Genomic DNA, 14,489 nt, shown 5'->3' on the forward strand with positions numbered 1-14,489 from the left:
TGTGGCGTTGTGGCGTTGTAACTTTAAACTATTTTTTGTTACAAGGGGAATACAACAGCAATACGAACTGCGTATCGCCGCGATTCGGGAGCAGCCGCTATTTTGGAACGTGGCCCTAAAACAGTACCGTAATAGTATGACGCGGGATAAGTCTTGGGCGAAAATAGCCAACAAGCTTGGCTACACCGTCAATGACGTTAAGTTTAAGTGGAAGTGCCTTCGTTCGTCCCATCGGCATTATAACAACGCACGGAAAGACAGCATGTCGTCCGGAGCAGATAACAGCAAGATCATAAACTAAACATATTTTACTTTTAATATTACTCATGATGTTGAATCAATCATTGTATGTGTGTAAAAACATCAAGACATATCACAATAGTTGGGGAGCTTGGTTCCAGCAAATGAGTTTCCTCGCGGACCCATTCGATGGGGGGAAATGGAGAATTCTTTAAGTATGAAATGCAATAATTTGTGCATTTTCTTTATTTACTCATGATCATTTAAAACGGTTGTGGCGTTGTAACTTTAAACTATTTTTTGTTACAAAGGGAATCCCAACCAGCAATTGGACCACTCCCATCCATTTTTTATTCGGATCTCTCGTTCTGGCCTACATGCGACGCGAGATAAAAAATCGAACACACACGTGATACACACGCAAAATCACGGTACGCGATCCACGCCCTCCATCGCGCGTATACGGATATCGCAACGCACCAACACATTCAAAGCAACCGACCGACAACGCGTGTGTCGACAGGTACCTGTGTACTGTGCTCGCGCCTGCCGACTTAGAGTAAAATTTTGTCCTTGCAGCTTACGGGCCTATGTACGCATAGGCGAACACATTCAAAGCGACCGACCGATAACGCGTGTGTCGACAGGTACCTGTGTACTGTGCTCGCGTCTGCCGACCTAGAGTAAAATTTTGTCCTTGCAGCTCAGCATATGCGGCTCGAAGCCCACATATTCAACCTCTCATTTAAAGCGTCCAACTGACTGGCGTGTGTGGATTTCTGCATTTAATCGTACTTAAATTATTATTTATTTCTAAACCATCGGTTGTAAAGTATTGGCAACACTTTAACTAAACAATTGGAACACTTTTTCCTAGGATATTTGAAGGACAAGCGCACAAATTCAATGATCAAAACTAGGTATAATTTGATACATTCGAAGACATTGCTTTGTGGCGATCGGTAACACACGGGAGTATTTAACAATAGCAGGAAAAGTTTAAGTGTTAGATACATACATTGTTCTACAAAGTGGTTAAGAATAAGAAATGTAGTTTTTCTATACATATTAGTGGTGATTTTTCCATAATTTTTACATATTTTTAAGAATAACTAGAAAAGTAGCAGAGATAGATAAAAATGATGTTCTACAAAAATGTAAAGAATAAAATAATACACCCATTCGCGGACCCATTCGATGGGGGGAAATGGAGAATTCTTTAAGTATGAAATGCAATAATTTGAGCATTTTCTTTATTTACTCATGATTATTTAAAACGGTTGTGGCGTTGTGGCGTTGTAACTTTAAACTATTTGTTGTTACAAGGGGAATACAATAGCAATACGAACTGCGTATCGCCGCGATTCGGGAGCAGCCGCTATTTTGGAACGTGGCCCTAAAAGAGTACCGTAATAGTATGACGCGGGACAAGTCTTGGGCGAAAATAGCCAACAAGCTTGGCTACACCGTCAATGACGTTAAGTTTAAGTGGAAGTGCCTTCGTTCGTCCCATCGGCATTATAACAACGCACGGAAAGACAGCATGTCGTCCGGAGCAGATAACAGCAAGATCATAAACTAAACATATTTTACTTTTAATATTACTCATGATGTTGAATCAATCATTGTATGTGTGTAAAAACATCAAGACATATCACAATAGTTGGGGAGCTTGGTTCCAGCAAATGAGTTTCCTCGCGGACCCATTCGATGGGGGGAAATGGAGAATTCTTTAAGTATGAAATGCAATAATTTGTGCATTTTCTTTATTTACTCATGATTATTTAAAACGGTTGTGGCGTTGTGGCGTTGTAACTTTAAACTATTTTTTGTTACAAGGGGAATACAACAGCAATACGAACTGCGTATCGCCGCGATTCGGGAGCAGCCGCTACTATGGAACGTGGCCCTAAAAGAGTACCGTAATAGTATGACGCGGGACAAGTCTTGGGCGAAAATAGCCAACAAGCTTGGCTACACCGTCAATGACGTTAAGTTTAAGTGGAAGTGCCTTCGTTCGTCCCATCGGCATTATAACAACGCACGGAAAGACAGCATATCGTCCGGTGCAATCATTGTATGTGTGTAAAAACATCAAGACATATCACAATAGTTGGGGAACTTGGTTCCAGCAGATGAGTTTCCTCGCGGACCCATTCGATGGGGGGAAATGGAGAATTCTTTAAGTATGAAATGCAATAATTTGTGCATTTTCTTTATTTACTCATGATTATTTAAAACGGTTGTGGCGTTGTGGCGTTGTAACTTTAAACTATTTTTTGTTACAAGGGGAATACAACAGCAATACGAACTGCGTATCGCCGCGATTCGGGAGCAGCCGCTATTTTGGAACGTGGCCCTAAAACAGTACCGTAATAGTATGACGCGGGATAAGTCTTGGGCGAAAATAGCCAACAAGCTTGGCTACACCGTCAATGACGTTAAGTTTAAGTGGAAGTGCCTTCGTTCGTCCCATCGGCATTATAACAACGCACGGAAAGACAGCATGTCGTCCGGAGCAGATAACAGCAAGATCATAAACTAAACATATTTTACTTTTAATATTACTCATGATGTTGAATCAATCATTGTATGTGTGTAAAAACATCAAGACATATCACAATAGTTGGGGAGCTTGGTTCCAGCAAATGAGTTTCCTCGCGGACCCATTCGATGGGGGGAAATGGAGAATTCTTTAAGTATGAAATGCAATAATTTGTGCATTTTCTTTATTTACTCATGATCATTTAAAACGGTTGTGGCGTTGTAACTTTAAACTATTTTTTGTTACAAAGGGAATCCCAACCAGCAATTGGACCACTCCCATCCATTTTTTATTCGGATCTCTCGTTCTGGCCTACATGCGACGCGAGATAAAAAATCGAACACACACGTGATACACACGCAAAATCACGGTACGCGATCCACGCCCTCCATCGCGCGTATACGGATATCGCAACGCACCAACACATTCAAAGCAACCGACCGACAACGCGTGTGTCGACAGGTACCTGTGTACTGTGCTCGCGCCTGCCGACTTAGAGTAAAATTTTGTCCTTGCAGCTTACGCGCCTATGTACGCATAGGCGAACACATTCAAAGCGACCGACCGATAACGCGTGTGTCGACAGGTACCTGTGTACTGTGCTCGCGTCTGCCGACCTAGAGTAAAATTTTGTCCTTGCAGCTTACGCGCCTTGCAGCTCAGCATATGCGGCTCGAAGCCCACATATTCAACCTCTCATTTAAAGCGTCCAACTGACTGGCGTGTGTGGATTTCTGCATTTAATCGTACTTAAATTATTATTTATTTCTAAACCATCGGTTGTAAAGTATTGGCAACACTTTAACTAAACAATTGGAACACTTTTTCCTAGGATATTTGAAGGACAAGCGCACAAATTCAATGATCAAAACTAGGTATAATTTGATACATTCGAAGACATTGCTTTGTGGCGATCGGTAACACACGGGAGTATTTAACAATAGCAGGAAAAGTTTAAGTGTTAGATACATACATTGTTCTACAAAGTGGTTAAGAATAAGAAATGTAGTTTTTCTATACATATTAGTGGTGATTTTTCCATAATTTTTACATATTTTTAAGAATAACTAGAAAAGTAGCAGAGATAGATAAAAATGATGTTCTACAAAAATGTAAAGAATAAAATAATACATCTTTCTATGGTGTTTGAAAAGTTCTAAAACTTATACCAAAAATTTTTTTTCATTATTTTTCAATGCAAAAATTATTTCAAAATGCCTTAAATTTTATGTTTTATTTAAAAACAGCCAATCGCCAAGCCATTTGAATGTTTTTCAAAATTTTCAATGACAAAAATCCTTCCCGTTAGGCTTTGTTTATAAACCGTTAGCAACGCACGTGAGCCAAGCTACTCGCGCGACCCTGAAGGATGTACCTATTGCTGCTGCTCGACCGACTTAATCCAATATTCTCTTTCATTACAGCACTATCGCCACGCAAATATATGGGGAAAAAGAGTATCATTCTCTGATAACGGCTCTCACGAGAGAGCCAGAGAGTGGTGCTAGTTCCCCCACCCCCCTTTTTTTTGCATAGAATCATATTTTTGCTACGATCCGGCGTAGGTCCACACGCTGCAAAAGCCGCCGGGCGACTGAAGCGGGCGTGGTTACGCGCCGCTTTATATACCATGCGGTGAGAGTGTGTGCGTGAAGGTTGAAGTTCGTCTTCCTGTCGGTTGTCTACTCGAAAGAAACTTGACTCAAAATTTGACTATGAGAACAAAAGAAACTCGACCAAGAGACTCCGCCTTTGCATGACTGGGATACAACAGCAATACGAACTGCGTATCGCCGCGATTCGGGAGCAGCCGCTACTATGGAACGTGGCCCTAAAAGAGTACCGTAATAGTATGACGCGGGACAAGTCTTGGGCGAAAATAGCCAACAAGCTTGGCTACACCGTCAATGACGTTAAGTTTAAGTGGAAGTGCCTTCGTTCGTCCCATCGGCATTATAACAACGCACGGAAAGACAGCATGTCGTCCGGAGCAGATAACAGCAAGATCATAAACTAAACATATTTTACTTTTAATATTACTCATGATGTTGAATCAATCATTGTATGTGTGTAAAAACATCAAGACATATCACAATAGTTGGGGAGCTTGGTTCCAGCAGATGAGTTTCCTCGCGGACCCATTCGATGGGGGGAAATGGAGAATTCTTTAAGTATGAAATGCAATAATTTGTGCATTTTCTTTATTTACTCATGATCATTTAAAACGGTTGTGGCGTTGTGGCGTTGTAACTTTAAACTATTTTTTGTTACAAGGGGAATACAACAGCAATACGAACTGCGTATCGCCGCGATTCGGGAGCAGCCGCTACTATGGAACGTGGCCCTAAAAGAGTACCGTAATAGTATGACGCGGGACAAGTCTTGGGCGAAAATAGCCAACAAGCTTGGCTACACCGTCAATGACGTTAAGTTTAAGTGGAAGTGCCTTCGTTCGTCCCATCGGCATTATAACAACGCACGGAAAGACAGCATGTCGTCCGGAGCAGATAACAGCAAGATCATAAACTAAACATATTTTACTTTTAATATTACTCATGATGTTGAATCAATCATTGTATGTGTGTAAAAACATCAAGACATATCACAATAGTTGGGGAGCTTGGTTCCAGCAAATGAGTTTCCTCGCGGACCCATTCGATGGGGGGAAATGGAGAATTCTTTAAGTATGAAATGCAATAATTTGTGCATTTTCTTTATTTACTCATGATCATTTAAAACGGTTGTGGCGTTGTGGCGTTGTAACTTTAAACTATTTGTTGTTACAAGGGGAATACAACAGCAATACGAACTGCGTATCGCCGCGATTCGGGAGCAGCCGCTACTATGGAACGTGGCCCTAAAAGAGTACCGTAATAGTATGACGCGGGACAAGTCTTGGGCGAAAATAGCCAACAAGCTTGGCTACACCGTCAATGACGTTAAGTTTAAGTGGAAGTGCCTTCGTTCGTCCCATCGGCATTATAACAACGCACGGAAAGACAGCATGTCGTCCGGAGCAGATAACAGCAAGATCATAAACTAAACATATTTTTCTTTTAATATTACTCATGATGTTGAATCAATCATTGTATGTGTGTAAAAACATCAAGACATATCACAATAGTTGGGGAGCTTGGTTCCAGCAAATGAGTTTCCTCGCGGACCCATTCGATGGGGGGAAATGGAGAATTCTTTAAGTATGAAATGCAATAATTTGAGCATTTTCTTTATTTACTCATGATTATTTAAAACGGTTGTGGCGTTGTGGCGTTGTGGCGTTGTAACTTTAAACTATTTGTTGTTACAAGGGGAATACAACAGCAATACGAACTGCGTATCGCCGCGATTCGGGAGCAGCCGCTATTTTGGAACGTGGCCCTAAAAGAGTACCGTAATAGTATGACGCGGGACAAGTCTTGGGCGAAAATAGCCAACAAGCTTGGCTACACCGTCAATGACGTTAAGTTTAAGTGGAAGTGCCTTCGTTCGTCCCATCGGCATTATAACAACGCACGGAAAGACAGCATGTCGTCCGGAGCAGATAACAGCAAGATCATAAACTAAACATATTTTACTTTTAATATTACTCATGATGTTGAATCAATCATTGTATGTGTGTAAAAACATCAAGACATATCACAATAGTTGGGGAGCTTGGTTCCAGCAAATGAGTTTCCTCGCGGACCCATTCGATGGGGGGAAATGGAGAATTCTTTAAGTATGAAATGCAATAATTTGTGCATTTTCTTTATTTACTCATGATTGTATAAAACGGTTGTGGCGTTGTAACTTTAAACTATTTTTTGTTACAAGGGGAATACAACAGCAATACGAACTGCGTATCGCCGCGATTCGGGAGCAGCCGCTATTTTGGAACGTGGCCCTAAAACAGTACCGTAATAGTATGACGCGGGATAAGTCTTGGGCGAAAATAGCCAACAAGCTTGGCTACACCGTCAATGACGTTAAGTTTAAGTGGAAGTGCCTTCGTTCGTCCCATCGGCATTATAACAACGCACGGAAAGACAGCATGTCGTCCGGAGCAGATAACAGCAAGATCATAAACTAAACATATTTTACTTTTAATATTACTCATGATGTTGAATCAATCATTGTATGTGTGTAAAAACATCAAGACATATCACAATAGTTGGGGAACTTGGTTCCAGCAAATGAGTTTCCTCGCGGACCCATTCGATGGGGGGAAATGGAGAATTCTTTAAGTATGAAATGCAATAATTTGTGCATTTTCTTTATTTACTCATGATTGTATAAAACGGTTGTGGCGTTGTAACTTTAAACTATTTTTTGTTACAAGGGGAATACAACAGCAATACGAACTGCGTATCGCCGCGATTCGGGAGCAGCCGCTACTATGGAACGTGGCCCTAAAAGAGTACCGTAATAGTATGACGCGGGACAAGTCTTGGGCGAAAATAGCCAACAAGCTTGGCTACACCGTCAATGACGTTAAGTTTAAGTGGAAGTGCCTTCGTTCGTCCCATCGGCATTATAACAACGCACGGAAAGACAGCATGTCGTCCGGAGCAGATAACAGCAAGATCATAAACTAAACATATTTTTCTTTTAATATTACTCATGATGTTGAATCAATCATTGTATGTGTGTAAAAACATCAAGACATATCACAATAGTTGGGGAGCTTGGTTCCAGCAGATGAGTTTCCTCGCGGACCCATTCGATGGGGGGAAATGGAGAATTCTTTAAGTATGAAATGCAATAATTTGAGCATTTTCTTTATTTACTCATGATTATTTAAAACGGTTGTGGCGTTGTGGCGTTGTAACTTTAAACTATTTGTTGTTACAAGGGGAATACAACAGCAATACGAACTGCGTATCGCCGCGATTCGGGAGCAGCCGCTACTATGGAACGTGGCCCTAAAAGAGTACCGTAATAGTATGACGCGGGACAAGTCTTGGGCGAAAATAGCCAACAAGCTTGGCTACACCGTCAATGACGTTAAGTTTAAGTGGAAGTGCCTTCGTTCGTCCCATCGGCATTATAACAACGCACGGAAAGACAGCATATCGTCCGGTGCAATCATTGTATGTGTGTAAAAACATCAAGACATATCACAATAGTTGGGGAACTTGGTTCCAGCAGATGAGTTTCCTCGCGGACCCATTCGATGGGGGGAAATGGAGAATTCTTTAAGTATGAAATGCAATAATTTGTGCATTTTCTTTATTTACTCATGATTATTTAAAACGGTTGTGGCGTTGTGGCGTTGTAACTTTAAACTATTTTTTGTTACAAGGGGAATACAACAGCAATACGAACTGCGTATCGCCGCGATTCGGGAGCAACCGCTATTTTGGAACGTGGCCCTAAAAGAGTACCGTAATAGTATGACGCGGGACAAGTCTTGGGCGAAAATAGCCAACAAGCTTGGCTACACCGTCAATGACGTTAAGTTTAAGTGGAAGTGCCTTCGTTCGTCCCATCGGCATTATAACAACGCACGGAAATACAGCATGTCGTCCGGAGCAGATAACAGCAAGATCATAAACTAAACATATTTTACTTTTAATATTACTCATGATGTTGAATCAATCATTGTATGTGTGTAAAAACATCAAGACATATCACAATAGTTGGGGAACTTGGTTCCAGCAGATGAGTTTCCTCGCGGACCCATTCGATGGGGGGAAATGGAGAATTCTTTAAGTATGAAATGCAATAATTTGTGCATTTTCTTTATTTACTCAAGATTATTTAAAACGGTTGTGGCGTTGTAACTTTTAAACTATTTTTTGTTACAAGGGGAATACAACAGCAATACGAACTGCGTATCGCCGCGATTCGGGAGCAGCCGCTACTATGGAACGTGGCCCTAAAAGAGTACCGTAATAGTATGACGCGGGACAAGTCTTGGGCGAAAATAGCCAACAAGCTTGGCTACACCGTCAATGACGTTAAGTTTAAGTGGAAGTGCCTTCGTTCGTCCCATCGGCATTATAACAACGCACGGAAAGACAGCATGTCGTCCGGAGCAGATAACAGCAAGATCATAAACTAAACATATTTTTCTTTTAATATTACTCATGATGTTGAATCAATCATTGTATGTGTGTAAAAACATCAAGACATATCACAATAGTTGGGGAGCTTGGTTCCAGCAGATGAGTTTCCTCGCGGACCCAATCGATGGGGGGAAATGGAGAATTCTTTAAGTATGAAATGCAATAATTTGAGCATTTTCTTTATTTACTCATGATTATTTAAAACGGTTGTGGCGTTGTGGCGTTGTAACTTTAAACTATTTGTTGTTACAAGGGGAATACAACAGCAATACGAACTGCGTATCGCCGCGATTCGGGAGCAGCCGCTATTTTGGAACGTGGCCCTAAAACAGTACCGTAATAGTATGACGCGGGACAAGTCTTGGGCGAAAATAGCCAACAAGCTTGGCTACACCGTCAATGACGTTAAGTTTAAGTGGAAGTGCCTTCGTTCGTCCCATCGGCATTATAACAACGCACGGAAAGACAGCATGTCGTCCGGAGCAGATAACAGCAAGATCATAAACTAAACATATTTTACTTTTAATATTACTCATGATGTTCATTCTGTCTCCAACCGTCGTTCGGATCGGATGCATGTTTGCTACGCTCCGCACAAGTTACCGGCAATCCCGTAAGAGTAAAGGTCAGCGACTGTTAAAAATACCCAGGTGTTACCATCGGCAATAGTAGTAGTGTTAGTGAGTAGAAATAATAGTGCGTACGAGGTGCGTACGTGATACGCGCACCTGCTGTGTAGTTCCACCGTTAAGCGTGTGTTATCCTTCTCCTTTGTTGTTCGTACCATTCCGTCTCGCTTACTTGTAGGTAAGTCGAAAAGTCACGTCGTTCGAAGTCGAAAAAACTTCCTCCGACGATGGGTTCACCCCGCTGGCCAATAAAAAAAGAAAATCGGCCATCCAAGAGGATGATATTTTGCCGAAACAATCCGCTGCGTCGGTAGTCTCGACGTCCCCGGATGGTGCACAGAGGCACCGCAGTTACCGGATCTTGCATCGGGGTGAATATCGGGTGTTCATGATGCCCGGTAAAAAAGAGCTGGACATGCTAGCAATAGCATCGTCCTTGCATAAAAAATATTCGGCTGTGACGGACGTACTTCGCGTCCGCACAAATAGAATCCGGGTCGTCGTGAACGACCGAGTGCAGGCGAACTTCATTGCAGCGGACCCAGCTTGTACGGAGAACTACCGGGTGTATATTCCCGGTAGCATTGTTGAAGTAACTGGTGTGGTAGAAGATCTTGACATTCCAGTCGAGGACCTCAGGAAATACAGAATGGGTGGTTTTCGCTCGTGTGCCACCCCAGCTGTGAAAGTGACAGAGGTCAAACCTTTGTACACTTCTTCCATCATAGATGGTAAGAAAGTGTATAGGGAGACCCGCTCAAAACGTTTCACTTTCGAGGGAACCGTATTACCGGGCTATATCGTGTATGAGGGGCTTCGCGTCCCTATTGCAAGACCCTTTGTCTCCAAGGTACCCACCTGCGAGAAATGTAGCCAGATCGGTCACTCAAAAGAGTTTTGCAGCAACAGGATCAAGTGGGTCAAGTGCCAAGGTCAGCACTTGTCCTCGGAATGCACCGCAGCGCCATTCAAATGCGCTCAGTGCAATCAGCACTGGCACGAACTAAAATCGTGCCCGGTGTACAAGAGGACACAAGCTGAGCTTAAAAAAGCTCAATATCAGCTGGCACGTGGCTCCTTCGCTTCAGTTCTGATGGGTGGCCCTTCAAGCGAAAACGCTTTCCGTCTCCTGGAGGAGGAGACAATCCCTTCCAGTACGGAGACACTGCGCCCAACTGTCTCGGTGGTGGTTGTGAGAGTGAAGAGGACAGTGACTCGTCGTCGCAGGAAAGCCCCAAAGAAGGCTACACCTCCCACGGAGAAAAAATCTGCCTTTGCAAAAGGCAAGAAAAAATCTCCCTCCTCGGCAACCCCTCGTCCTGCAAGTGCCCCTCGTCAATCTATCCAGGTGAAACCCCGGCAAGTCGAGACGCTTCCTTCCAGTCCAATCCTGTAACCAGCACCCAACTCCCGACCTAAGCTACAGCAAAAGCTGAGAGCTCGTCGTCAAGCCCTACAAGAATCGGTCCCATTGTCAGGTCTGATCGATTCACTGATTTCAGTACTGGGCATCCCAGAGCCACTGAAAAGCATTATTACCATGGCGCGTCCTTTAATACAAGGCGCCCTAAAGCAGTGGCTTGGGCAATGGCCCGCAATTGGACAACTAAAGTTCCAATGGCTAACATACTCTAATGGAATTAAAGAAGTTTTCTTGAAAAAATAGATCTTTTTAAAACCCTGATCGGCAAGCACAAAACAGATGTGTTTGCCATCGCTGAAAGCTGGCTTACCCCTGATGAAAGTATAACCTTCCACGGATATAACATCATCCGTCAAGATCGAACTACTACAGGTAGGGATAGTCGTAGTGGTGATGTGTTGATTGGTGATCGGAAAAATTTACCCTTTTTTCCGATGCACCTCTCCTCACTACAAATGCACCAAAGACGACTTACGTGCTCCAGTCATCAGGGACTTTTGCGACAAACATAGTTTGACAATATTAAACTCCGGTGAAGCTAGGCCTAGGGGCCTGAAACTAGGATTTCAGGGCCTTTGACGCGTGAAAGTGCAGTAGACCTGTCTCTATGTTCAGTGTCGCTTGCTCTGGATACTTCGTGGAAGGTTATCTAGGACCCCAATGGCAGCGATCACTTACCGATTAAAATGGTCTTCACTGGTAGGAATCGTCAGGTTGAAAATGCTCCTATCAAATGCGACCTGACAAGAAATACCAACTGGACAAGATACAGCGAACTAATGGCAGCTTCTATAAACTCCAGTTTTGAACCACTCGTGGAATATAAAAAAACTCGTAGAATGTATAAACGAGTGTGCCCTTGCAGCCCAAACAAGGGGACCCCACCAAGCAAGGTCCTTTAACAAACCTCCTATTCCTTGGTGGGACAGAGACTGTTAAGCTGCATTTGTAGCGAAGAGGAAGGTATTTGGCCAATAAAGACGCCATGGTTCCAATGTTCTATACGAACAGTATAAAGCATTAGAACGGACATGCAGAAATCTGCTAAAAGTAAAAAAGGGGCTTATGGCGGAAATACGTCGAAAGCCTCCCGCCTTCCACTTCGCTCCGTTCGTTGTGGAACATGGGTAAAAGGATGCGAAATAGCAAATTCTCCAACGAGAGCGAGAAATTTTCGGGAGATTGGACATACTCTATCTGCAAATTGATAGAGCCTGATTTCGTTCCTGCGCAAAAATTTGAACAACATGCGCCTTGCAGTGATCCTATCATGGACTCGCCCTTCAGTATGGTCGAGCTCTCCCTAGCTCTACTTTCTTGCAAAAATTCTTCCCCAGGACTGGACAATGTTACAAGCAAATTGCTTCAAAACATGCCAGACTTGGCGAAGAGACGATTATTGAGCATCTTCAACAAGATGTTGGAACTCAATGTCGTCCCGCAAGAATGGAGAGAAGTGAAAGTAGTCGCAATTTTGAAGCCTAGCAAACCGACATCAGAGCACGGGTCATACAGACCTATATCTTTGCTTTCGTGCTTGCGCAAGCTACTCGAGAGGTTGATTCTTTTTCGTCTGGACAACTGGTTAGAATCCAACGGACTGTTGTCCCGTACCCAGTTTGGCTTTCGCAAAGGTATGGGTACAAACGATTGCTTGGCGCTTCTGATTACAGAAATAGAGTTGGCACATACTCGTGAAGAGATGTTGGCCTCTGTATGTCTAGATATCAAGGGGGCTTTTGACTCAGTATCTATAAATATACTGGGTCAAAAACTTCCAAACGCGGGGTTAAGTCTAAAGTTGAACACTTACCTTTGAAACCTCCTTTCCGAAAATGCAATGAATTTCGATAATGGTCTGATTCAAACAAGACGAATCAGTTTCTTCGGACTCCCACTCCTGTTTGAGCCCCATTTTGTACAATTTATATGTCATTAAGGCAATTGGCAGATGATGGTGTTGTCTCAGTCGCTAGTAACAGCATCGTAGGTCTCCAAAGCCCTTTGCAAACCACGCTTGACAATTTACAGGGGTGGCCAAATAACCTAGGTATCGAGTTTTCTCCAGAAAAGACTGAAATGCTTGTTTTTTCGTTTCATTACGACACAACGAAAAATAGGCTTGCCAACGTGTACAAACCTAATGTTGACATATTTTTATATGGAAAAAAATCACGATTGCCCAAACTTTTAGATACCTAGGTGTTTGGTTTGATAGTAAAAATGTGTGGAGGTCACATATAGATCAACTGGCAATTAAGTGTGCCAAAAGAATCAACATCCTCCGAACAGTCACAGGCTTCTGGTGGGGTGCACACCCATTAGATCTCCTGCGGCTGTACAAGACAACGATCTTATCCGTCTTGGAATACGGATGCATCTGCTTCCATTGGGCAGCCAAGTCGCATGTCATAAAACTAGAACGTATTCAATATCGTTGTCTTAGAATTGCGCTGCGCAGTATGAAGTCCACTCATACAATGTCCTTAGAAGTGATATCCGGAGTGATGCCGCTGAAACTGAGATTTTTGCAGCTGTCGCTTCGCCTTTTACTACGTTCCACAGTATCTAATCCTCTAGTGATTGATAATTTCAAATCGCTACAAGAGGCAGGTTCTAAATGCAAAATCATGGATGTATATCGTGATTTTGTATCTTTACAGGCAAACCCTAGCGCCACAAGAGCAATTAACTGCGCCAGTTTACCGGAGTCCTACAATTCCCTTCTAGTAATCGACACCTCGATGAGGGAGGAAACGAAGAACATTCCAAATGAACTTCGCTGGAGGACAATTCCCAGCATTTTTGTGGATAAGTATGGCCAACCCTATAAGAACCAGAATTTCACTGATGGATCCTCTTCGGAGATGGGCACGGGTTTTGGTGTATTTAACACATGCACCGAAATCTTCCACAAACTTAGACAGCCATGCTCAATCTATGCAGCTGAGCGGGCTGCTATTTTTTACGCCCTGTTACTAATAAGTGCGAGTCCTCCGGATCAGTATTTTATATTCACAGACAGCCTCAGCGCTGTCGAAGCACTGAAATCAGTGGAGGTTATAAAGAGCTCCGATTATTTTATTCGAAAAATCTTGGATATACTAAGCTCTCTGTACAACAAAGCGTTTCGAATATCGCTTATCTGGTTGCCTGCTCATTACGGTATCCCCGGAAATGAAAAGGCAGATGTTTTGGCCAAACGAGGTGCCTCTGAGGGCAACTTTTTTGAGAGGTCGATTCCCCCTCACGAGTTTCTTCGCACCCCACAACAGCTTTGCATGGCTCGCTGGCAGAGCATGTGGGATGACGATGAGCTCGGGAGGTTCTTGTATTCAATCTCACCACAGGTATCTCTGCGTCCTTGGTTTCACAGGCTCCCGGTAGGTCGTGCGTTCATTCGTATGATGTTTACACTCATGTCGAACCATTGTGCAATGAATGCGCACCTTCAACGTATAGGTATGTCCGACTCCAAAGTTTGTAGCTGTCGTGTTGGATACCAAGACATCGACCACATCCTCTGGTCATGTGGGGAATTCGATGCCGCAAGACCCGGACTTCTAACAGCCGTTCGGGCATCAGGAAGATCCCCTGCTGTACCA

Source organism: Anopheles moucheti, chromosome X (genome assembly GCF_943734755.1).
Source record: "Anopheles moucheti chromosome X, idAnoMoucSN_F20_07, whole genome shotgun sequence".
NCBI lineage: Eukaryota > Metazoa > Arthropoda > Insecta > Diptera > Culicidae > Anopheles > Anopheles moucheti.